General features: G+C 38.9%; 1 protein-coding gene and 1 pseudogene across 1 annotated transcript in view; one reads left to right on the top strand and one right to left on the bottom strand.

The window, feature by feature from the left end:
- Tdo2 (tryptophan 2,3-dioxygenase) overlaps positions 1-24,440 on the bottom strand; it is a 90,275-nt gene that overhangs the window by 12,847 nt on the left and 52,988 nt on the right. The gene's annotated exons all lie outside the window — the stretch shown is intronic.
- On the top strand, positions 15,724-16,880 carry LOC113179972 (polyadenylate-binding protein-interacting protein 1 pseudogene; annotated as a pseudogene).

Below are 24,440 nucleotides of genomic sequence, written 5' to 3'. Positions count from 1 at the left end.
TAGCATGCTCTTATTAGGTCTTTAGGGAATAGACCGAGAAGGGGAATAGCTGGGTCAAATGGTGGTTCCATTCCCAGCTTTCCAAGAAATCTCCATACTGCTTTCCAAATTGGCTGCACCAATTTGCAGTCCCACCAGCAATGAACAAGAGTGCCCTTTTCCCCGCATCCTCTCCAGCACTTATTGTTGTTTGACTTCCTAATGGCTGCCAATCTTACTGGAGTGAGATGGTATCTTAGGGTAGTTTTGATTTGCATTTCTCTGACTGCTAGCGATGGTGAGCATTTTTTCATGTACTTATTGATTGATTGCATATCCTCCTCTGAGAAGTGTCTGTTCAGGTCCTTGGCCCATTTATTGATTGGGTTATTTGTTATCTTATTGTCTAATTTTTTGAGTTCTTTGTATATTCTGGTTATTAGGGCTCTATCTGAAGTGTGTGGAGTAAAGATTTGTTCCCAGGATGTAGGCTCCCTGTTTATCTCTCTTATTGTTTCTTTTGCTGAGAAAAAACTTTTTAGTTTGAGTAAGTCCCATTTGTTGATTCTAGTTGTTAACTCTTGCGCTATGGGTGTTCTATTGAGGAATTTGGAGCCCGATCCCACAGTATGTAGATCATAACCAACTTTTTCTTCTATCAGATGCCATGTCTCTGATTTAATATCAAGCTCCTTGATCCATTTTGAGTTAACTTTTGTGCATGGCAAGAGATAGGGATTCAGCTTATTTTTGATGCAAATGGATTTCCAGTTTTCCCAGCACCATTTGTTGAAGATGCTATCCTTCCTCCGTTGCATGCTTTTAGCCCCTTTATCAAATATAAGATAGTTGTAGTTTTGTGGATTGGTTACTATGTCCTCTATTCTGTACCATTGGTCCACCCGCCTGTTTTGGTACCAGTACCATGCTGTTTTTGTAACTATTGCTCTGTAGTATAGTTTGAAGTCTGGTATCACTATACCGCCTGATTCACACTTCCTGCTTAGCATTGTTTTTGCTATTCTGGGTCTTTTATTATTCCATATGAATTTCATGATTTTTTTATGTATTTCTACAAGAAATGCTGTTGGGATTTTGATTGGCATTGCATTGAACTTATAGAGAACTTTTGGTAATATCGCCATTTTGATGATGTTGGTTCTGCCTATCCATGAGCAGGTGTTGATCTTATATCCGGCCACTTTGCTGAATTCATTTATTAGCTCTAATAGCTTCTTTGTAGACCCTTTTGGGTCTGCTAGGTATAGAATCATATCATCTGCAAATAGTGATAATTTAAGTTCTTCTTTTCCTATTTATATGCCTTTAATTTCTTTCGTCTGTCTAATTGCTCTGGCCAGTGTTTCGAGGACTATGTTGAACAGAAGTGGTGAAAGAGGGCATCCCTGTCTTGTACCAGATCTTAGAGGGAATGCCTTCAATTTTTCTCCATTCAGAATGATGCTGGCCTGTGGCTTATCATAGATTGCTTTTACAATGTTGAGGTATGATCCTGTTATCCCTAATTTCTCTAGAGTTTTGAACATAAAGGGATGCTGTACTTTGTCGAATGCTTTTTCTGCATCTATTGAGATGATCATATGGTTTTTATTTTTAAGTCTATTGATGTGGTGACTAACATTTATCGATTTCCGTATATTGAACCAGCCTTGCATCCCAGGGATGAATCCTACTTGATCATGGTGTATAATTTTTTTGATATGTATTTGAATCCGATTCGCCAGAATTTTATTGAGGATTTTTGCGTCAAGGTTCATTAGAGATATTGGTCTGTAGTTTTCTTTCCTTGAAGTGTCTTTGTCTGTTTTCGGAATCAGGGTGATGTTGGCCTCGTAGAATGAATTTGGAAGTTCTCCCTCTTTTTCTATTTTCTGAAATAGCTTGAAAAGTATTGGTGTTAGTTCCTCTTTAAAGGTTTTGTAAAACTCTGCTGTATACCCATCCGGTCCTGGGCTTTTCTTAGTTGGTAGTCTTTTGATGGTTTCTTCTATTTCCTCTATTGTTATTGGTCTGTTTAGGTTGTCAATATCCTCCTGACTCAATCTGGGCAGATCATAAGACTTAAGGAATTTATCTATGCCTTCAGTATCTTCTATTTTATTGGAGTATAAGGATTCAAAATAATTTCTGATTATCTTCTGTATTTCTGAAGTGTCTGTTGTGATATTGCCTTTTTCATCCCGTATGCTAGTAATTTGGGTTCTCTCTCTTCTTCTCTTCGTTAGCATGGCTAAGGGTCTGTCAATTTTATTTATTTTTTCAAAGAACCAGCTTTTAGTTTTGTCAATTTTTTCAATTGTTTCTTTTGTTTCAATTTCATTAATTTCAGCTCTGATTTTAATTATTTCTTGCCTTCTACTTCTTTTGCTATTGTTTTCCTCTTCTTTTTCTAGGATTTTGAGATGAAGTATGAGATCATTTATTTGTTGGTTTTTTCTTTTTTTGAGGAATGAACTCCAAGCAATGAATTTTCCTCTTAGAACTGCTTTCAATGTGTCCCATAGATTCCGATATGTTGTGTCTGTGTTTTCATTTAACTCTAGGAAGTTTTTAATTTCCTCCTTAATGTCTTCTAAAACCCATTGATCACTCAGCAACCTATTGTTCATTCTCCAAGTGATGCTTGATTTTTCCTTCCTTCTTTTATCATTGATTTTCAGTTTCATTCCATTATGATCAGATAAGATGCATGGTATTATCTCTACCCCTTTATATTGTCTAAGAGTTGCCCTGTGACATAATATATGGTCTATGTTTGAGAAGGTTCCACGTGCTGCTGAGAAAAAAGTGTAACTACTTGATGTTGGGTGGTATAGTCTATATATGTCAATTAAGTCTAGGTTGTTAATTGTGTTATTGAGTTCTATAGTTTCCTTATTTAACTTTTGTTTGGAAGATCTGTCCAGTGGTGAGAGAGGTGTGTTGAAGTCTCCCATGATTATTGTATGGTGGTCTATTAGACTCTTGAACTTGAGAAGAGTTTGCTTGATGAACACAGCTGCACCATTATTTGGGGCATATATATTTATGATTATTATGTCTTGTTGGTGTATGGTTCCCTTGAGCAGTATGAAGTGTCCTTCTTTGTCCCTTTTGATTAACTTTGGCTTGAAATCTATTTTATTAGATATGAGTATGGACACTCCTGCTTGTTTCCGCAGTCCATATGAGTGGTATGATTTTTCCCAGCCTTTCACCTTCAGTCTATGAATATCTTTTCCTATCAGATGCGTCTCCTGTAGACAGCATATTGTTGGGTCTTGTTTTGTGATCCATTCTACTAACCTGTGTCTCTTAATTGGTGAGTTTAAGCCATTAACATTTAGGGTTATTATTGAGATATGGTTTGTTCTTCTATCCATATTTGTTTATTGATGTTACTAACCCTGATTTGTTATCCTCTTTGACTACTTTCCCCCCTTTACTGTCCTATCTCCCATTGTTGGTTTTCAATGTTATTTTCCATTTCCTCTTCCTGAAATGTTTTGCCAAGGATTTTTTGAAGAGATGGTTTTCTAGCTGCGAATTCTTTTAACTTTTGTTTATCGTGGAAGGTTTTAATTTCATCTTCTAACCTGAAGCTTAATTTCGCCGGATACATGATTCTTGGTTGGAACCCATTTTCTTTCAGTGTTTGAAATATGTTATTCCAGGATCTTCTAGCTTTCAGAGTCTGTGTCGAGAGATCAGCTGTTATCCTGATTGGTTTACCCCTAAATGTAATCTGCTTTCTTTCTCTTGCAGCTTTTAAAATTCTCTCCTTATTCTGTATGTTGGACATTTTCATTATAATGTGTCTAGGTGTGGATCTCTTATGATTTTGCACATTCGGCGTCCTGTAGGCTTCTAGGATTTGGGATTCTGTCTCATTCTTCAAGTCTGGGAAGTTTTCTCGTATTATTTCACTGAATAGACTTTTTATTCCTTTGGTTTGGAGCTCTGTGCCTTCCTGTATCCCAATGACTCTTAAATTTGGTCTTTTGATATTGTCCCATAATTCTTGGATGTTCTGCTCATGGTTTCTTAGCATAATTGCTGAGCTGTCTATGTTCTTTTCCAGTTGAAATACTTTGTCTTCATTGTCTGATGTTCTCTCTTCTAAGTGATCTACTCTGCTGGTAGTATTCTCAATTGAGTTTTTAAGTTGGTTTATTGTTTCCTGCATTTCTAGAATTTCTATTTGTTTGTTTTTTATTACCTCTATCTCCCTGTGAAATTGATCTTTTACTTCCTGGATTTGTTTGTCAATGTGATCTTTCATTGTCTGATTTTGCTGTCTCATGTCTTCCTTGAGACTCCAGATCATCTGAAGCATATAAATCCTGAACTCTTTATCTGACATTCCATCTGTTGCAGCTATTACCTCTTCTAAAGTTGAGTTGACCTGCATTGCTTGTGGTCCTTTCTTTCCTTGTCGTTTCATACTGCTGGCGTATCTTTCTGCTTGGTGCAACTGTTGTGTTTTTGAAATTTACCCCCTATTTATTTATGTTGCTCTTATATAGTTGGGAAGTCTCCCTTGCAGGACGGGTATTGGCTGTGCTCCTCCTCTAATTATGGTGGTCTGTCTACCCCGCTGATCGGTCGCAGGTCTGCCCCCGCTGCAGGCCCGGGTGGCGGCTTTGCTTTGCCCCCACTCCAATTGTGATAACGTAACTACCACGCCCTGGGGTCGTTGGTCCTGATCTGGATGTGGGTGGCGGCTCTGCTGGGCCCCCACTTCAATTGGTGTGATGAGTCTACCGTGCTGGCAGACCTCTAGGCCGGTGGGTCGCAGTTCTGCACAGCCCCCACTCCCAATGGGGGTACCTGACTACCTCTCCAACAGGTCGTTGAGCCCCCTCCGGACCCGGCCGGAGACCCTGCTCCACCCCCACTCCAACCAGTGTGACGCAACTGCCTCGGTGTTACGTGTCCACCACGCTGGCAAGCTACCTGGCCTGTCTTGCCAGTTGGCGGCAGGTCTGCCTGCCCTACTTGCTCAGATGGCAGTTCTGCACAGCCCCTACTCCAAATGAGGTTACTTGGCTACCACGCCGCGGAATCACCGGTCCTATTCTAGGCGTGGGCCACTACTCTCTTCAGCCCCAGCTGCATTTGGGGTGTCATGGTACCATGCCGGCGGGTCACTTGGCCTGCTCTGGGCGCAGGTGAAATCTCCACTCTGCCCCTACAGCACCCCGCCGGACCCTGATTGAGAAGCAGTCACCGCCGGTTCCCTAGCCTTGGGCCAAAGCAGCTTAGGTAGCCAGAACCCTGCCTCTCCGATCCCGATACACTCTCCGCTGGGAGCTGGCTCCAGCGAGCGACCCCCACGGGTTCCCCAGCCCCAGGCCAAAACTGTTCCGGGAGTCAGAACCCAGTCGCCCCAAGCTCAGCGCACGCTCCACTTGGAGCTGGCCTCCACCGGCAGTCTCCGCAGTTTCCTCAGACCTGGGCCAGGTTAGCCCCGGGAACCAGAATCCAGCTGCTCAGTGCCCGGCGCACGCCTTGCCCAGCACGTGCCTCTAGGAGTATTCTCCACAAGAACCCCAGTCCCGAGCCTGAGCAAGACATCTGTCTGCTAGACGCATGCAAATACCAGCCTGAAATCACCTGTTCCGTAGTTGAATGGGCTGAGATCAGTAGAACACGGGGATGATTACATCATCTCTCCGAAATGGCGGCTGCTGTCCTCCATTGTGGTCCGACCGGTGTCTGGAACCAAACTGGGCCGCTTCTCTCCTCTATTTCAAAGCCGGAACTCAGCACTAAGGGCTCTGATGTACCACTGGCGGGAGCCCCCCTGGATCCGTATCGCTGTTCCCCGCTCCGGCACCCTGCCGCTCCCCGGCTCGCGCCACAGACTCCAGCCGCGGGGCGATCGCCTGTCAGGCTATGCGACCCTCCGTGCGGAGAAATGGAGCTCTCAGAGCCGAGAAATGGAGCTCTCAGAGCCGAACTTCGCACGATGGAAATCTGTCCACTAGATTCTGGAGCACCTTAATTTCACTGGAACTTCCCAAAGATAGCCTTCAGCCGTTTTGCATCGTCTTTCTCCCACTTAGTGACGCGGCGCCCTGGGGTGATGCACTCCCTTCGCCGCCATCTTAGAATCTCTGTTTAGGTTTTCTTTATCTTTCTGGTTCAAATTGGTCAGGTCATATTTGTCTAGAAATGTGTCAATATCTTTTAGAAATATTTTGGATAAAGAAAGAGGGATAGGAGAATATTATCAAAATTGAGAACAGTAGCATGAGTATCTCTAATTAACATATATATATAGCATTATATATAAAGGCCCATAAGAATAAAACAAGGAATGTTATTTCCAATAGAATGAGGGAAATCTATCACATCGATACATACAATTATACCAATGAAATAATAATTTCAAAAGAGGCCAATATAAAAACATCAGAATTTATTCCTTGCCAAAGTTTTGGAGATGGAGGGAGTTCTTAGTGAGACTTTCTTCTTTGGATTATGTAGTAGATTATATAGTAGATATTCAGACTGCCAAGGTGTAATCTCAGAGTGATTCTGAGTGTGGCAGCAGCAACTGCACTGATCCACTTAGCTGCATGTGATTTCTAGATCAGATTTCTGCCTCAAAGACCTCCATTTGTTCAAGTTCTTGTACTTCTCCATGATGGTCTCCACCTGTATGCCTTTGTGTGAGCTTATGTGACTACAGAATTTTTATGATATTCCCTAACACCTAAAGCTCTGAGGATGGTTTGATAAAGTCTCTTAAGCGTCTTCAGCTTTGTGGGCTTCTCTTTTCCCCTCCTGGAAGAACAGATTTGTGTTCTGAATGAAATGCTGTACTCCAGGGGCTAACTGCAGATTGTTCCCTGTTCCCCTATTGGGGTGGTTCTGTTGGGTTTGAAAGACCTGGGAGTTGAACCTCCTCAGTTGAACAGGGCCCTCTGTCCTGGAGGAGGGGTCAGAGGATGGATGACTTGGCAAGACCTGGTGAATCCCAACAGGTGCAACAGGTGCTCATTTGCTAGTTTCCCCATGGTAAACAGCCAGCCAATATGACACTGTTAGCTTCATGTGCTAATTCTCTGCAGCTGCCACTAGGTAGCTGTTCTGCTCTACTTTGGGCTTAAAAATGGATCTGAGCATCTCCCATGTTTAACCCCCTCTGTTGCAGTAGGTGTCCCATGGTAGTAGCTCTTAGAATCCCACACTATGCATTACTCCTAGCTTGATAGTAGTAGCACTTGTGGTCTCTCTGTCTCTCAATATCTCTCTCTCTCTCTTCCCCTACTCCTGCATAGGCAGCAGGGCTCTGAGAGTCCTGTGACAATTCCACCTACTCAAAACTATGGAGAGTTCAAACTGGGCCAGCCAGGCCGTGGCACAAAACCACCCAAGTCACGGGTCTTGCCTTCAACCTTTCAGCCTGTTGGATTGCATAGTTCCCAGGGGGACTGCACCACCATCTTAGTTCTGTTCCTGGATGAATTTTTTTTGGGGGGGGATCAGATACCTGTTGTTCCTTTGAGAGAGAAAGAACAGAAGGGAAGGGAATTGTTGGAGTCTGCAGATTCTTGGAGATGTTAAAAATAGAATGTTAAAAACATACACAGGGAAAAAAAAAAGTATGATGATCTCTGATCTTGCACACGTACAAAGGTGTCCTTTCAAAGATGAATCCTGGACCCAGATCTTAGAGTCTCTAGGAGGGAGTACAGATCTGGTCCTGAGTTATGCTGTTTTGTTACACAGTATTTAAATCTCCTTCCTACTCAAACTGTCTATCTGTCTGATGGTGAAGTTTGAAGTTCTTCAGATTTTTATGATTCTTCTTTTCTCTTTTTTAATTTTTTCCCCAGAATTCTGGATGAGAGTTTCCCCTGTCCCTCCAAACATCCATATGACTGGCATTGCTGTATCATATTCTCCACCACCCGCCCCCTATCAAATGCTTTATTTTCTTTAAAGAAAAATGTTCCTGTGTTTCTGCTGATCACTGCTTCTCTGAGTTAGAATTTAGCTCTGCTCCTAGATGTGAACAATTGTTAATCCAATTCATACAGTGGCCAACCAGAATGAAAGTGTCTGTTACATATCTACCATCTATCCTTTGTTTCTCCAATCTATTATTTCTCCTCTCCAGCCCATCTTTATGTTCCTTTCTAGATAATGTTGAACATGAGAACATATGACACTCACAGAATCTTGAAGAAGCAAAGGAAATGGGTCCTCAGATCCATTTTATGTTCTTGATGTCCATTTGCATTCCGTAGGAACAAAGTGGGATTGGAAGTGAAGGATTTGAAGCCTCAGAACCAATACTTGAAAATTGCAGCTGGAGTAGATTTAAACCATCTATGGCCTAAACTCTCTTTGAAATCATTTTCATGTATTTCACTGATTTATTTTAATATTACTTGAATTTTTAGGTTTGTGATATTTATGCTACATAAAAACTAAAACTCTCAGTTATTAAAGTGTGATATGGTCATATTCATTAAGCCCATCACATAAAAATGTCTCAGAAACTGGATTGTCTGGCTAATCAGAAGAATAAAATAGTTTTCCCTTGACTCTGGTTCTTGTTTCTTTTGTTTCTCATGTACCAACGAGAGTGTTCCTTCAGTGTGTGATGCCTATTTATTAACTCGTTTTAAATAGCAATGTTCACTTCTTCTCAAAGAATGATTATTAGCTGGAAACAAAGATGGGATTCATTCAGACAAAGAGTCTTTGGCCAGGTCTGTGGCAGCAATAAGAAGTGGTGAACAGAGGCAATTAGCAGCAATTCCTTAAGCCTCACTTTCCACAAACCCTTCTAGGATGTCCTGTGGCTAGCTTTAAAGAGAGCAACAGTCTCAGCCATCATGTGTTGAAAATTAAAAGGAACAGTGCTGATTCACATGAATAACAATGCTAGCATTTTAGAAACAGACAAATGGAGAAGTCATAGTTTTTGTTTGTAGCACAACGGCTTTTGGAGATGAGAATATTGGTGCAATTATTTTCTTGTTTGGAACAGACCATCTAGTAAAAAAAAATTGAGTGCAAAAAATACAAGGTCATTGTACATTATACAGAGGAATAATAACAGACTTCCAACGTCTGAGGAATCAACAGTTTCCTGTATAATTTGTACATGGAACAAATGGCTTATCAAACTGGTAATACCGTGCTCTTCTAAAGAGCTCACTGGGAAAATCCAATTCCATGATCACAATGCACAGGTTCCAGTGTCTTGTACAAGCTTATTGATCTGCCCTTTCCTGAAATAGAATCTTGCCCCAGGATTGCTTTCTGCGTAAAAAAATGATACAATGCCTCTAAGGCCAGAGTTATCCCTATCCAATCTAGGTTGTTTTTAGGTATTGTTATGGGTGAATTATTATAGTCATCCTGTGGATACCTAGACGGCCATTTAAACCAAATAATAATGATATCTTTATTTGTTTTGTTTTGTATTTCTGCAGTGCTAAGGTGTGAACCAAGGGCCTTGCACATGCTAGGCATGTTCTCTACCATGGAGTTACATTCCCAGCCTCATGATAGCATTTTTGCTAATTACATCAGATATTATTTTCAACTATTACAAGCATTTTTTTGTTAATTGTTTTATCTTCAATAAAGGTATGATGTTGCTAATGGTACTATATCAATAGGTAAATAAATTAGGCTTCTGCTGTAATTATGCTATGTAACAAATACCCATCATGTTTTGATGGATTTTACCAGCCATCATTTTTTTTTTTTTTCACTAGGCTTGGTTAATTTAGGTTGCATTTAAGGATCCAGGCTGAAGTCTCCCTGAGGCATTTCAAGAGCACTGGCTGCATCTTTCAAAGCTTTTAAAACTTTGGTTTAGAACAGGAATATCATTATTTCTGATCACTGTTTCATTAATTAAAGGAGATAACACATGTCCAAGCCAATGGGGAGACCAAATGCCAACTCTAGGGAAATTCTATTCAGTAGGAGAGAGAATGAATTAGGAATTTTTAATACAATATACCCCAATGATGCAAATAAAGAGAAAATAAAACCTAGTATCATGTAATAATATGCAAACATCATGCTAAGAACATTGCAATTGCAAAAGAGGTTAGGATGCAGCCATTCGAATTGCTTAAAAAGTATAAATGGAGCTTGTGTCCAGATCAGGAGCAGCTCCGTTCCCATGCAGTCAATCCTTCCAAGAACTAATGTGTATTCCTCCTTGACTCAGGTACATGCACTTTCCTCACCTTTTTTGAACTTAGTATTTTGGCAGCTTTTCTCCTGGGCTTATTGCTAGCTTTTGCTCCACATATTCATTTTTAACAAATCCCTTATTTTTACTCATTCACTCTGGGTCAGGCATTTCCAACATCCAAGCTCTCACCATCAGCACTTGGACTTAGACCACAAAACTATGACCCCTGAAGCTGTGTTCTTTACATTTAAATGATCCGACTTTTTTTTTTTTTTTTTTTTTTTTTTTACTGAGAATGGAATTCAGGAGTGCCTTATTTTTAATTTTGAAAAAGGTTCTCGCTAAAATTGCCCAGACTGGTCTCAAACTTGGGATCCTTCTGCGTAAATGATCCAACATCCTGTGGAGAATAATAATTAACCTTGAAATATAGCAGTTATAAGTCAGCAAAAATGTTATGAATTTAGACCATTTATTGTACATAAAATTATGATGATTTTATACATTATATTTTTTAAAAGTAAATATAAGTTGTGGGGCATCCTAAATACCAAAGAATTCATGATACATAGTAGAAAAAAGACAGTATATGCTTTTATCTTAACGTCTATCATTCAGATTTACAGAATCTTTCTAGAACAGTGGTACTTGGCTGTAATCCTACAGATTTGAGAAGCTGAGGCAGGAGGATCACGAGTGTGAAAACTTTTTTAAAAAGTTCTTAAAAGGAGATGGGGGTGTAGCCAATAGTAAAATGTCCCTAAATCCAGTCTCCAGTACCAAAAAATAAAAATAAAAATAATTTGCAGATTTGCAATCTCTCTCTTCATATGGCATATGTCCTGTATTTGATTTCTTGGTAACCTCATTCAAATGATGGCAAAGTGTGAGCTTTAAAGGGTCTATATAATCCTACTCAACTGATATTAAATATCAGAGACATGATATTGAAAGTCTCTTTTTTTTTTAGTTTAAGACATATGTATCTTTTATTCAAATCTAATCCCAATATCATGCATATGCAAATCTTCCAATTTAAACATTTAGAAAATCCGTACAAATCTAACAAATTTGTATTTCATAATAATAACAGTTTCCAAGTTAGAAGATACTTAAATAACTACTTTTTCTTTATTATTCAGATTTAACCATATTTTTAGATGTTTGACTTCCAGTACGGGTGCTACTTCAAACAAAGAGGTGGAAAAAGACATGGGACCTGAAATCTCAAGGAAGAAAAGGAGAAAGAGCCAGAAATGTGGAGATGGTGGAGAAGAGCATTTTCAAGTTTAGTGGTAAATAAAAGATAGACCTTCCTGGATGGATGAGCTTGAGGTGTTCATGAGACATGGGTAAGAAAAGGCGGGATGCTGATGACAGTGAGCAGTCAGGAGCTCTGGACTCTGGACTCAGGTGGGCAGGGAGCTGGTCACCTAGTGTGAGTTTTGACATGAATGACCATGACTTCCGGGAGTAGCGTGTATGCAGACCACCAAGGGCAAGCAGTTTGCCTCTGAATAAACAGCCAGGACTCAGTTTCTACTAATCACTCTCCCATTCATTAACTAAGTAAACTTGTTGAATAAAACACTGATGTGGATTTCATCTTTATAACTTGGGAAATGTGGGAGTCTATATCCTCTCAAGGTATTATAGATTTTAGTTTTTTTAATAGATTTTAATGGATCAAATAAAACAAAAACCTCTTGATTTAACATATGGATGAAACACTAACATTTGTATCAAGCCTCTTTATTTTAGGTCAATCATACTTGGAATCTGTTTTGTCCTTTGGCCTAAAATTATAATATGTATAGCTTTGTGGCTGGACCAAGTGGTATCCTAGCAACAAAATGATAAGCACTTTCTTTGCAGTAAGTTAATAACCTCAAAAGGCTCGCTCATAGAGAGAAGGAAAAAATGCTGTCACTCTGAAAGAAACAAATTCTTTCACAAGATAACTGATAAAATTTATGTTTTCACTCATTCAACATGTATCTGTTAAATACCTAATAAATGCCCACCACCATGATAATAATTGAGGATTCAAGGTTGGTGTCTAGCATGAACCTGGGCTTCTGTATTGAGCAGATAATTTTCGATTTATAAATTATTGGACCAAGGATGCTCTGATTTCAAATGAAAATACATTGAAGAGATATGTGCCTGTATTAGAATTCTCCAGAGAAACAGAACCAAGAGGATATATATACACAGAGAGAGAGAGAGAGAGATTTATTAGGAGGAATAGGCTCATACAATTAGAAAGGCTGGCAAGTCCCAGGATCTGCAGGGTGAGTCAGCAAACAGGAGGCCCCAGTGATTTTGTTTGTCTGAGTCTGAAGGCCTAACAACAAGAAAAGCTGCTGGGTAGTTCTAAAAGTAAGGCCAGCAGGTCGAAGACTCAGGGGAAACTAATGGATCCATTTGAGTCTAAAGGCAGAAAAAAAGCCAGTGTCCCAGTACAAAGGCAAGCAGGCAGGAGCAATCCTCTCACTCAGGGAGGGTCAGTCTTTAGCTTTATTCAGGCCTTTATTGATTGGATGAGTCTTTCCCACATTACAGAGGGCCATTGTCTTCATACAGTCTAATAATTCAAATATCTTATCCAAAGTAGCTATCCAGAAATGTCTAGAATATTATTTGGACAATTATCTGTGCACCTCATGGCCCAGTCAAGTTGACACATAAACTAACTATGTAATTAACTATGTAAACTTGTTGAGTGAAACATTATTCAGCATAGTTTCCATTTCCAAGGCTAATGCAGTAATAGAGATGAGACAAAATGATGGACTAGGAGAAGAAAAGGATGACAAAGATTTGAAAGATATTAAGGAGGTAGAAGGAAACAGAGGACTGGATTTCTAGAGAAAACATGCCATTGACCTATACTTCGTCATAAGTGTTTATTTAGGAAGTTTGGGAAAGGGGAGTGCATGAGGAAAACTAGTAAAATTAAATCAATCCCCTGCCCCAGGTCCTGCCACTATGGAGCTACCATTTGTGAGTAGGTATTTGTATGATTCTATTGCATATGTGATTGTACATAAATGCCATGTACCTGGAATTGGGAGACTGAGAAAAGGAGATTCAAAAATAAAACTGGGAAATTTCCAGGCAAAACCAACATGTGCCCTTCCATTGCTGCTGTTCCCTGGACACAGTGCTGCAGTTCTGAGACAAGTCACAAACAAATGGTTGTGAGCAAAATATTAATGACAACCTTGAGAAGTCACACAATTCACTCTCCTGCCTTCAAGTGCACATTTAAGTCTTTTCACAAATGAGATTCTTTGTGTTTTTCTACTTTTCCAAAAAGGAACATTTCCGAGGCTCATTCATTATCAGTAATATTCAATTTCCTCCCAAACATGGTCACACAAAATATTAACATATAATAAAAATAATCTTCTAAAATAGCTAGGTGCTTCAATAATGTAATTATTATTGCTACTCTTAATGTCAAATGTTCTTTGTTCTACCTTCAAAAGACATCAGTTGAGTGACTGGACTTGCTAATTGGCCTCCTTGGAACTCCGTTCCTTCAACTGGTAAGTGAAAATTTGGATAAGAGGATCATTATGGAGCCTTTAGTTTTAATTTTGTATCCATGATTCTTAATGGCTTTAAAACAATTTTTTTTCTTCCAGCTGTATGCCTTATCATAAAAGGTACCATATTGCCCCCATGTGGTCAGAACTAAAATAGCACACAAATGATTAGTTAAACTAGCAAACGTATATTTTGTTTTGTTTGAATGAAATGAACAGTAAGTGAAATCCTACACCTGCTAGAGTAAATCCTGCACTAAAATTCAAAAAATGTCAATAACAGAATTAATTTGAAACATCCATTCACAAAAATTGTCAAGATTTTATCTAATCAGTATTGCAAATTTTTCATACAGCAATAATAATCCCAATCCAAATATTAATATTAGTCAAAATTAATGATCACTACAAGTATTTTATGTATTTCATATCATTTGATTCTTTTTCCCTAATGCATCATTTTTCAGATGAAAACATTAAAACCTAGTGGGGAAATGGGCCAAAATATCACAATAAACAAATGGTAAGGCCAGCATTGAATCCAAGTTGTCTGACCCCAAAGACCAAATCTTTTACCATTTAATTCTCACTCAACAATTATATATTTACAAAGTCTAGTTCTCTAACATTGCTTTCTTACTGAGATGTTCATAAGAAAACAGACAAAATGCTTGAAAATGTAGGATAGCACATGCATAAACACAAGGACTATTACGAAAATTTGAGCTCAAAGAATGTTGGACATTTTTTAATTATATATCATCTTGTTAGTCATATATTCTTCATTTGGTAATTATCATCTTTATCAATCATGATATGATTCAATAGATAATAGATCTTATGCAATTAATGAGTTAACAGTTTGGGGGCAGCTCAAACTTTATCACTGGTAAGTGTGAAAATATGTATTTGATTTTTTTCTTTTCCTTTTGAAATACTGGATAGAACTGAGGGTGTCATATATGCTAGGGACATGCTCTACCACTGAGCTATAAAATTTCATAATCAAGGGGAACTTTTTAAAGTTATATAGCTGTATGTAATGACTTCATGAAATAGATGAGCAGTAGCAGTGTTTTAAGTTGCATAAAGAAAAAAATAAAGTCAGTTTTAGTTTTATAAGCAAGAAGGGCCTATCTACCCACAAGATGCAACATATGACCTTGAAAGAAAGATGAAAGTGGGAGATGATACCAGGTAAAATTCATACTCTCCAAGCAAGAGCTGGATGCCTTTAGGTGCTCTTCATTTCATCAGGAAAATTCTCATCTGCAAACTAAAGAGACAAGACTGAGGGTTTGTATGTGCACTGCTAGCTTTCCCACTCCATTTTTGCAATGATTCTAAAGTTCTCCACCTTATTTTTTGGCCCACTTTCATTGTGTCATAGCCCCCTCCATGGACTTGTGGGTTAGGTTTCAAAGGAAAACCCCCTTGGCAGGATGATGTTTGGTTAAGCTGCATGGAACTCACTTTGCTATTTGTCAGCCACTTCTGTAAGACTTGAGGCTAATGATCTTATCTCTGTCCATAATAACTTAATGCCACAGTACATTCCATCTGTGCTTCTTAAAGGACCATGCAGATACGGAGGGACAGGGGTTCAAAGTCTCTGTCTCCAAATCTCACAGTTGAAATCATGCTTCCCAGTCTGCCATCCATACTAGGTCTCATAACACCTTTTGCTGTATATGTGTAATCTCAATGCCATCATAAAAAAAATTCTCTAGGTTGCAGAGTCAGTGAGAATATAAGAGGAAATTATGGCTGGGAAGGAATGACTATCTGTATAAAACCTAAACAAGTTAAGGTCATTAGAAAATTACTTTATTTCCCTGGTGTTAATGAAAGTTGGCTCAGATACTACACAATTACACATATAGCATTGATATTAGCAAAGATGATGATTAAGAAATAGTAAAAGAAGTCCCCCTCCCCATTTTTAACCAACTCCTTGAAAAAGATGGAGGGGAAAAGAAAAGCTCTCAAGCGTTCATTTGGGAGGCAGAACAAACAAGTCCCCTGAGAGCTCCATCTAGTTCACAGGATAAAATCCCACAGCAGAACTTGGAGTCAGCAAAATGGCTACACCTTAGGTGGTTGTGGCTCCTGTGTTAATGTCTAAACTGTTTGTGAATGCCCCTGAATTTTAGCCTTTAGGTTATTCTTCTAATTATACGGAATCCTACAAGGATGGTTGTGAGGATTATCCCACTCTATCAGAATATGTTCAGGATGTTTTGAATCATCTTACAGAGCAGCCTGTCAATTTCAAAACTGAAGTTGAATAGTTTGCAGAGACCCCGAATAGCTGGGTTATAATAGATGATGCTTTGCAAGACCTGGTGGAACTCATCTACCAACAGGCTACTTCTATTCCAAATTTCTCTTATATGGGAGCTGGCCTAAGTAATTACCTGCCCCATCATGTGACAATAAGCCCACAGCATGGCAACTTCCGCCAATTGCTACTTCAAAGATGAAGTTAAAGATCAGGCTGCAAAAGGAGATGAAACGACTCCAAAATGATTTCATGTGTTTGTACTCTTTCTGGGAGAACTTGATCTTAATTCGGAAATCAAGGGAACAAATGGACAGGTTACAAGAGCAGATATCCTTCAGGTTGGTCTGCAGGAATTGCTGACTGCCCTCTTCTCTAATCTGATGGATGACAACTTAATTTGTGCAGTGAAATTACTGAAGTTGACAGGGTCAGTTTTGGAAGATGCCTGGAAGGAAAAAGGAAAGGCTTATATGGAAGAAATTATTCAGAGAATTGAAAACGTTGTCCTAGAGGCAAACTGCAGCAGAGATGTAAAACAGATGCTCTTGAAGCATGTAGAACTCTGGGCACATGACTGGGTTAGAGTCCATGTAACTTCAACATACAGAGGAGCAACACCTGAAATGATCCTACTTTATGAATGAACCAACATTTTATACATCTGATGGTGTTGCTTTCACTGCAGCAGCTGATGCAGATGACCAAGAGAAATATCAAGAACTACTTGAAATAGAGGACTTGTCTCCAGATTATGAAGAAAATGGAAGAGATTTATCAGGGAGTGGTGATCTATATTTGGATGATATTGATGATGAGATGGACCCAGAAATTGAGGAAGCTGATGAAAAGTTTTTGTTTGGAATCAGAGCATAAGCAAAAACAGTAAAGTTAAATTCCAGCATATCAGTTTTATAAAACAATTTAGGTATGGTGATTGAGCAGAACACAAGAAAATGTGTCCCACTTATACCAAATTAAGGATGTTGAGTTATGTTACTAATGTATGCAATTTTAATGTTGTTTAACACTGTCTACCAAAATCAACTTTATTTCCTATAACTTTCAATGTGTATATATGAAATAGTTTATTATGTACAGTTAATTCTATTGTTTTGGCTACAATAAAATTGATTTTGAAATTAAAAAAAAAAGAAATAGAAATAGAAGGGAAACAGTCTTCAAGTATGAAATTATTTTTGTCCAGGGACTTAACAAAGAATGAAATAATAGGCTGAGGTTGTGGCTCAGTGGTGGAGCACTTGCCTAGCATATGTGAGGCACTGGGTTCAATTTTTGGCACCACATATAAACAAAGGAATAAATAAAGGTTCATCAAGAACTAAAATAAATAAATACACACACACACACAAATATATATAGTTGAGTACTGGTTCTGAATCTTTCCCCAAAAGGAAACTTTATTGTCAAATAATTGTAGCCACCATTATGAATCAACTCCTATGATCCAAGCACTGTTTACTCCTTATTTCTAATCTTCATAACAAATCCAGAACTAGAAATTAGTATTTCTAATTTATACATGATGATATTAAGGCTCACGAAGCATAAATAACTTTTCTAAGGTCACAAAGCCAGTAAGCAAACAAGTGCAAAAAACCATGTTTATTCAAATCCAAGAACGTGTTGCATCCACTCCATTATGTCATTTGGCATTACCTAGGGTCTTAGCTCCAGAATTGCCTTAGAGACTCTGTTGTACGCAAATGTGATATTGAGAATGCTAATCAAATCAAGTCATTTAAATCAAGTATTCCCTCAAAGCAATACTAGCAAATTATTCTGCAGTTCACAGCCTGTGATCTGATTGCAAGTCAAATCTCTTCATCATATCTTGCTTGAGATAAAGGTTTTCCTATTATTTTTAAGGATAGGGTATGATTTACAGTCAGTATGGGTCACCCTTGTTTTCACAAGTTTCATCTAATACTAGTTTTTCTGTTTGTCCCTTTGCTGTCAGCCTTTCTTTTTCTTATATCTCTCCCTTGGGATAAAGTGATATTTGTACAGGAAAGAGAAGTCCTAGGCATGTAATTCTTGCAGGCTCCATCTAACTGGAGGGGAACAGACAGCTATTAAAGCAGAATGTGGCCTTGGCACAAATGATATCCACAGAATAAAAGACACCGGAATTACTTTCTTAGACTATGAAAATGTCAATTGTCTGCTATTTGGAATTATTACAGGAATGAGAAAAAGGAGTTTTAGCCTCCTACAATATGTTCTAGTCATGTTAGAAGTACTGTTTTTGCCGACTGATCCCAGATTCTTTGCAAGAAAGGAGGAGTGTGGAATTGTGCGTGAAGACAGAATGACACTATTTTGCTGCTGTGGTTAATAATGATTCTCAGGTAAACCCATTAGTGCCATCTCCACTGTGTGTGCACGCAGCAGAGCTAAAGCATTGGTCTATTCACGTTTATTCAAATGTCATCAGAACACAAATGGATGGAGGTTTCCATAGAAACCACTCATGGTTTCAGGTGATTCTCGGGGCATTTGTTGCATTAACTGTTTGGAGAAAGTTACATGCTGTGGCTTTTCATGGGTGCAGTTTTCTTTCATCTTCAGAGCTTAGCTGGTGGATTTCTGCCTTCCCCTTTGATATTCTACATTTTTGGCTGCCCCTCTCACAGCTTTTCTTCTGTGGCTAAGAAAATCGACAGAGCCAATTCGAGAAATGCTGCTATTACTGATAGCTGATCACACATTTCTTCTCTTTTGGCCAGAAAGAAAGTTTGAATGTCTCTTACCTAGAAATTTATGTAACATAATTTCTTGTTCAGAATTTATATCATCTGTAAAGAATGTTGCCAATATGAAGGGCAAGGAATTGGCAATGACTGAGAACCCAGTTAAAAATGAGGGGGAAAAAATAGCAAAAAGGAGAGTTCATGGCATTAGTAAAAATTTTAGATATAAAATTCGAGGTTAAAAACAATAATTAGTAAAAGAAAAAAAACTTCAACACAGACACTAGGCAACTAATTGCCTAGAAAGTCCCTGGCCATAATAAAAAAAAAAAAAATGGGGGTGGGAAGTTACCAGGGATTGAACCTAGGGATGCTTAACAACTGAGCCACATTCCCAAGTCTTTTTATTTTTTGTTTTGAGATAGGGTCTTGCCAAGTTGCTTAGGGCCCTAATACATTCCTGAGGCTGGCTTTGAACTCATGGTCCTCCTGCCTCAGCCTCCCAAGTCCCTGGGATTACAGGCAAGCACCACCATGCCTGGCTCTAAGGGAGAAAAATTTTAAAGATAAAAACCAAATCAACTCAAAAGGAGCCCAGTGATTCCCATAGGTTATTGAATGGCATGCTTTCCTGTAAGCTTTATGGGAACACAGAAAACCCAGACTGCACTATATGCTTCATAAAAGAAAGAAAGAAAATGCACAGTAAGAATAGCAGTAAGAAATAACAAGATAGGTCTTGGAGTACCTGAGGGCAGCCTGATGTAGGTGAAAGAACACGTAGGGGCTCAGAAGCTTGAGGACTCAATAAATACCTCACCACGTCCACTTACTATTGGGGATCTTGAATGAGTTCCTTAATCACCTTACCTGGTAGTCTCCACATGTGTAATGTGAGGATAATGATTCCACCTTGGGCAATTATTGTAAGGATTAGAGATAACAGAGAAGTTCCTTCTTATCTGTGTATTCCTTATCTGAAACCCTGTAATCCTGAGGTTCTGCCCACATGCAAAATTCCTCATAGCATGAAAACACTCACTGGAGAACTCATCTCTTATAAAATGGGTATTTATTCAAAAAGTGTCCCCAGATTAACCCTTGCATCTTTCTCAAAGATTTTTAGCTGATTCTGTTTGGACTATCTAATGTAACTTGAGTACTCATGAATTAAAAGGAATGCCTTGAGAAAGTGCAGGATTCTATGAAACAAATGATAGTATAAAGAACTGCAGAGGACACATTGTGCTGACTAGTGCCAGAGTCCATTAGAGTCCAATATTAGATCCAGCAATTACTAGATGCATAACCTGGAGCAAGTAGCTCTTAACTTTTCTGTGTGTCAGTTTATTCATCTATAAAATGGAATGATGATACTATCTATTGTGAGGATTAGACAAAGTTGACAATAAATGATGGCAAGGATGTGGGGGAAAAGGTACACTCATCCATTGCTGGTGGGACAGCAAATTGGTGCAACCACTTGGAAAAGAGTATGGAGACTGAAGGGAAAGCAAGGAACGAGAGACAGGTAAGTGAGAAATGAAAGACAGAGACCAGGAGAGTTTACAGTCAAGCTGACAAATAAAGGCCATCTCTCTCTATGGCAGGGAGAGGCAAAACAGGCTTAGGTTCCACGACTTTTATGGGACAGCCTCAGGAATCACAGCCCAGCAGGTCCGAATGCAGGCAGTTAGGGGTTGGGTTGGTATGAGGGAGTGGTGAAAGGCTCTTGGGTGGGAATGCTAAACTTTTTCTTAAATTGGCAGCTGTCACTGAAGATGGCCATCCAGATGCTAAGCAAGGACCTTATAGAGATGCCTCAGAAAATTTGGAATGAAACTACCATTTGACCCACTGTCCCACTCCTCAGTAAATGCCTAAAGGACTTAAAGTCAGAATACTACAGTGACACAGATACAACAACGTTTATAACAGCTCAATTCACAATAGGTACGCTATGGAACTAACCTAGGTACCCTTCAAAAGATGAATGGATAATGAGAATGTGGTACATATACACAATGGAATGTTACTCAGCCATAAAGAAGAATGAAACTATGGCATTTGCTGATAAATGGGTGGAACTGGAGAGTATCATGCTAAGTGAAATAAGCCAGTCCCAAAAAACTCAAGGCTGAATGCTGTCTCTGATATGAGGATGATTGCACAGGATAAGGAGTGGAGGTGAATAGAAGTTCATTGGATTAGACAAAGAGGAATGAAGGAAAGGGAGGGGACAGGAATAGGAAAGACAGTAGAATGAATCAGACATGACTTTTCTATGTTCATATGGGAATATACGGCTAGTGTAACTCCACATCATGTATAACCACAAGAATGGGAAGTTATACTCCATGTTTGTATCATTTGTCAAACGCACTCTACTGTTATGTATATCTAAAAAGAACAAATTAAAAAGTTGGTAAACTGTTTAGAAGGCATGATGCTTGGCAATTTATTACAAACATGAAAATTTATTAAGTAAATCTGAAAGCAGACAGCCTAACAGCAAAAGCATTTAGGAATGAAGTAAAATGATCAAAAACTCAGAAAAACCTGGAAGGTTCAGGAGACAACATAAATTACAATATGTAATATATAACTATCAGAAAGTCTAAGAGGGATTTATGAGAATGGAATAAGTTCTGGAGTATTTTCCTAAACACACACACAAAAATGACCGTGTCTGTTACTGGGCTGCAAACATCAAATATAAGGCTGTGGTAGCTGCCTCCAAGATGGTGCCCAATGGTGCCCACTTACTGGTATTCACACCCCCCATAATCTCCACCTCCCAAGTTGTGTAACAGTAGTCCACTTATGTTTTTAATACAGCCCTTGCTGCCCTACCATTGCAATTTATTTTTAAAAGGACATGTTTCTCTTCCTCTTTTTTCTCCTCCTTCCTAATCTCTCCCCCTCCCTAATCCCAGGGGAAATAGGGTTACATTTCTTCCTCCTCCTGGGCAGAGTTCTGTGCTTGAGCACACACTCACCACAGAAATGAAATAGTTCAGACTTTGGGGATGGTGCCAGAAGATCTCAGAAATGACTATCTCCCAAACTGAATCACAACTCCAGACAGAGGACATGTGGAATGTTGCCTTTGAATCACTTCTTAAAAAACACCCTGTTCCCCCAGAAGGACAGCTTCTGGGACAGGACTTCTCGGTGTCTCTCTCGTTTGCTCGTAAAGCAATGAAACGTCTTTTTCTTTTTTTTTTTCTCAAAACTGTGTCCCGGTTATTGGATTGGCACTGGGGACAAGAAGTGAGTTTTCAGTGACAACTGTACCAGGCTAAGTCTGAGTAACCAACTCCAGAAGAAATGATATGTTCAGGATTCAGTTAAGAACACACTCCTACTTAGTCATGCCCACTCTCTTAATCTGTAATCAACTGGTAGGGAAGAAGATAGCTGTCATGGCCCAAGCAGCCCTCAAGAGAATCCTGGGTGGTGAGATTCTGGGGGCTTTGTCCAAAAGCCTCAGAAGAACTGAGAACCCTTTGTCTACAGCTTGAATAGAATCTTCTAAACTGAAACTTCCAGGTCACAGCAGCCCTATCCAAGAGCTCATCTATAACCTCATGTGAGACTCTGAGATGAAAACACCCAGCCGTTGCTCAGATCCAGATCCTCAGCCCACAGCAACCATGTGGGATAATAATAACAATAAATATTTTGAAGTTGCTAGATTAGGAGCTTATTTTTTTTTTTATGGAGCAAAAGATAACTAATTCAAGGTCAAAGGAATTACCATGTGCTATTTTGCTAATGTGATGGGAAAACTATATCCTACCATATGTTCCTTCAAGTATTTACTCTAAGAATTAGCAGATATTTCTCATTTCTACTTTCCCAGATGAAAACTTTTGCAAGCCACTGAAAATTTGTTTTTAGTTTACTATTTAATAGATACTTCTGATCTCCTTCTTAAATGATCTATAAAGACCTATATAACCTGTGTGCTTAGATTTATCTCACCTGCCACTTTCCTTCTTTTTTTTCTTCACATCATCCACATTAACTTTCTTTATGTGTCTGGAACATTCCAAACACTTCTATCTTCAAGGTCCTCACAATTATTAGTCTTTTTATCGTCACTTCTCTTCCCCTATTTATCTGAATACCCACGTGGCTCACTTTCTCTTCCTTCAAGTCTTTGCTCAAATATCTCCTCATGAGCAGGGCCAGTCTTGAACACCATACTAAAAATTATAACCACACCCCTTCATACTCCAGACTCTCCTTATCTTGTTTTATTGCCCCTTACCAGTTGTAATGATTTTATTGAATGCTGCTTCTTACTGGAATGTCAGATCCAGAAGGTCAAAGATTTTTGTGTCAGTAGCCCCTTATCCACTAATGTATCCTCATTGCCTAGTACAATGACTGACACTGAGTAGGTGCTCAATAAATATTTGTTATTATGAAAGTAAGAAAAGTTCTTTTTTCTTTCTTTCTTTTTTACAATAGCTATTACCCTGGAGAAAGTGTGACTGCCTATATTTAAATTTCCTAAGAGGATTACCCACAAACAGAAACTTTGCTCTGAAAGCAAACCTTAGGGGCTTTTTTTTTTTTTTTAAGTATGCATTTGAATGAGTTTCAAGAAAGGGTTAAGGTGCAAAAGAACTGCTGAGGTTAACATCCACATTGACCTGTGAACTTATTATCTCAATTAAAATTTTTATCACCATACTTTCCAAGAGCAATGTGACTTAGCAGAGATGCACATAAAAAGACTCCCAGGTTTTCCCTCTCAATACCCAGAACAGATGTACATAATTTTTATTACCAATTTTGCATCAGAGAATGTTACTCACTGTACCTAGTAAAAACGAAAGATGTAAAGCAGATGTTCGTTCTAAAAAATCTAAGAGAACTACGACAATCAATTGTGAATACATCTGGAAGCCTTATTTAAAAGAGATTATAATGAAATGAAAGGCCCAGGAGAACCAGCTTCATGGACATGTGCCGTGTGACAGGTGCAGGAGCCTGTGCTTAGAAGGGCCCCATCACTTCTACTGTTGCCATCTTGAAATTCTTAATACTTTCTGAACAGGGAATCTCCATTGTCATTTTACACTGGTCCCTCCAAATTATGTAGCCAACCCTAAAGCCCATGAGGATCGTATGTATTACTCTTTCGCTATCACTTACAGCCTAAGGGGGTATGTAGAGATGGAATGCTCAGAAAGTCAAACAGGAATTTATCTCAGATTGATAATCCAGGTGTATTAGCAAACTTTCCATTACTATAACAAAATACCTGAGACAGTTCACTTATAAAGATAAAAGGTGAAGTTTGGTTCATAGATCTGTAGGTTCCAGCTCAAGACAGGATAGTTCTACTCCTTTGTACATTTGATAAGGACACTACATCATGATGATAGGGAACAGACAGATGGGAATGGCGGGAACATGAGGTTAAGAGAATAATTATGTAAAATGGGCCCACTGTGCTGACCCTCACATGCTTTCTTTTCCAAGAAGCAATTTACCTGCAGCCCTGCCTGGCCTAAGTGGACAGGATATATCACATTCCTCAGCAAATTACCTGTAGTCTTCAGGAGAAATGCAGGCCCCAAATGATGTCAATAAGAGGAACCCAAGTTACCCTGGTGGTGGGTGGGAGGACTTTTATATGCCCTTTCATAGATGAGATCCCCAAGTTCAGAGAGATAAGGATAATTCCTCCTAACCATATAAAATCTGCAAAAATTTAT

The sequence above is a fragment of the Urocitellus parryii genome, chromosome 10 (assembly GCF_045843805.1).
Source record: "Urocitellus parryii isolate mUroPar1 chromosome 10, mUroPar1.hap1, whole genome shotgun sequence".
Lineage (NCBI taxonomy): Eukaryota > Metazoa > Chordata > Mammalia > Rodentia > Sciuridae > Urocitellus > Urocitellus parryii.
The sequence above is the reverse complement of the archived record's forward strand: the minus strand, read 5'-3'. Positions and strand labels throughout refer to the sequence as shown.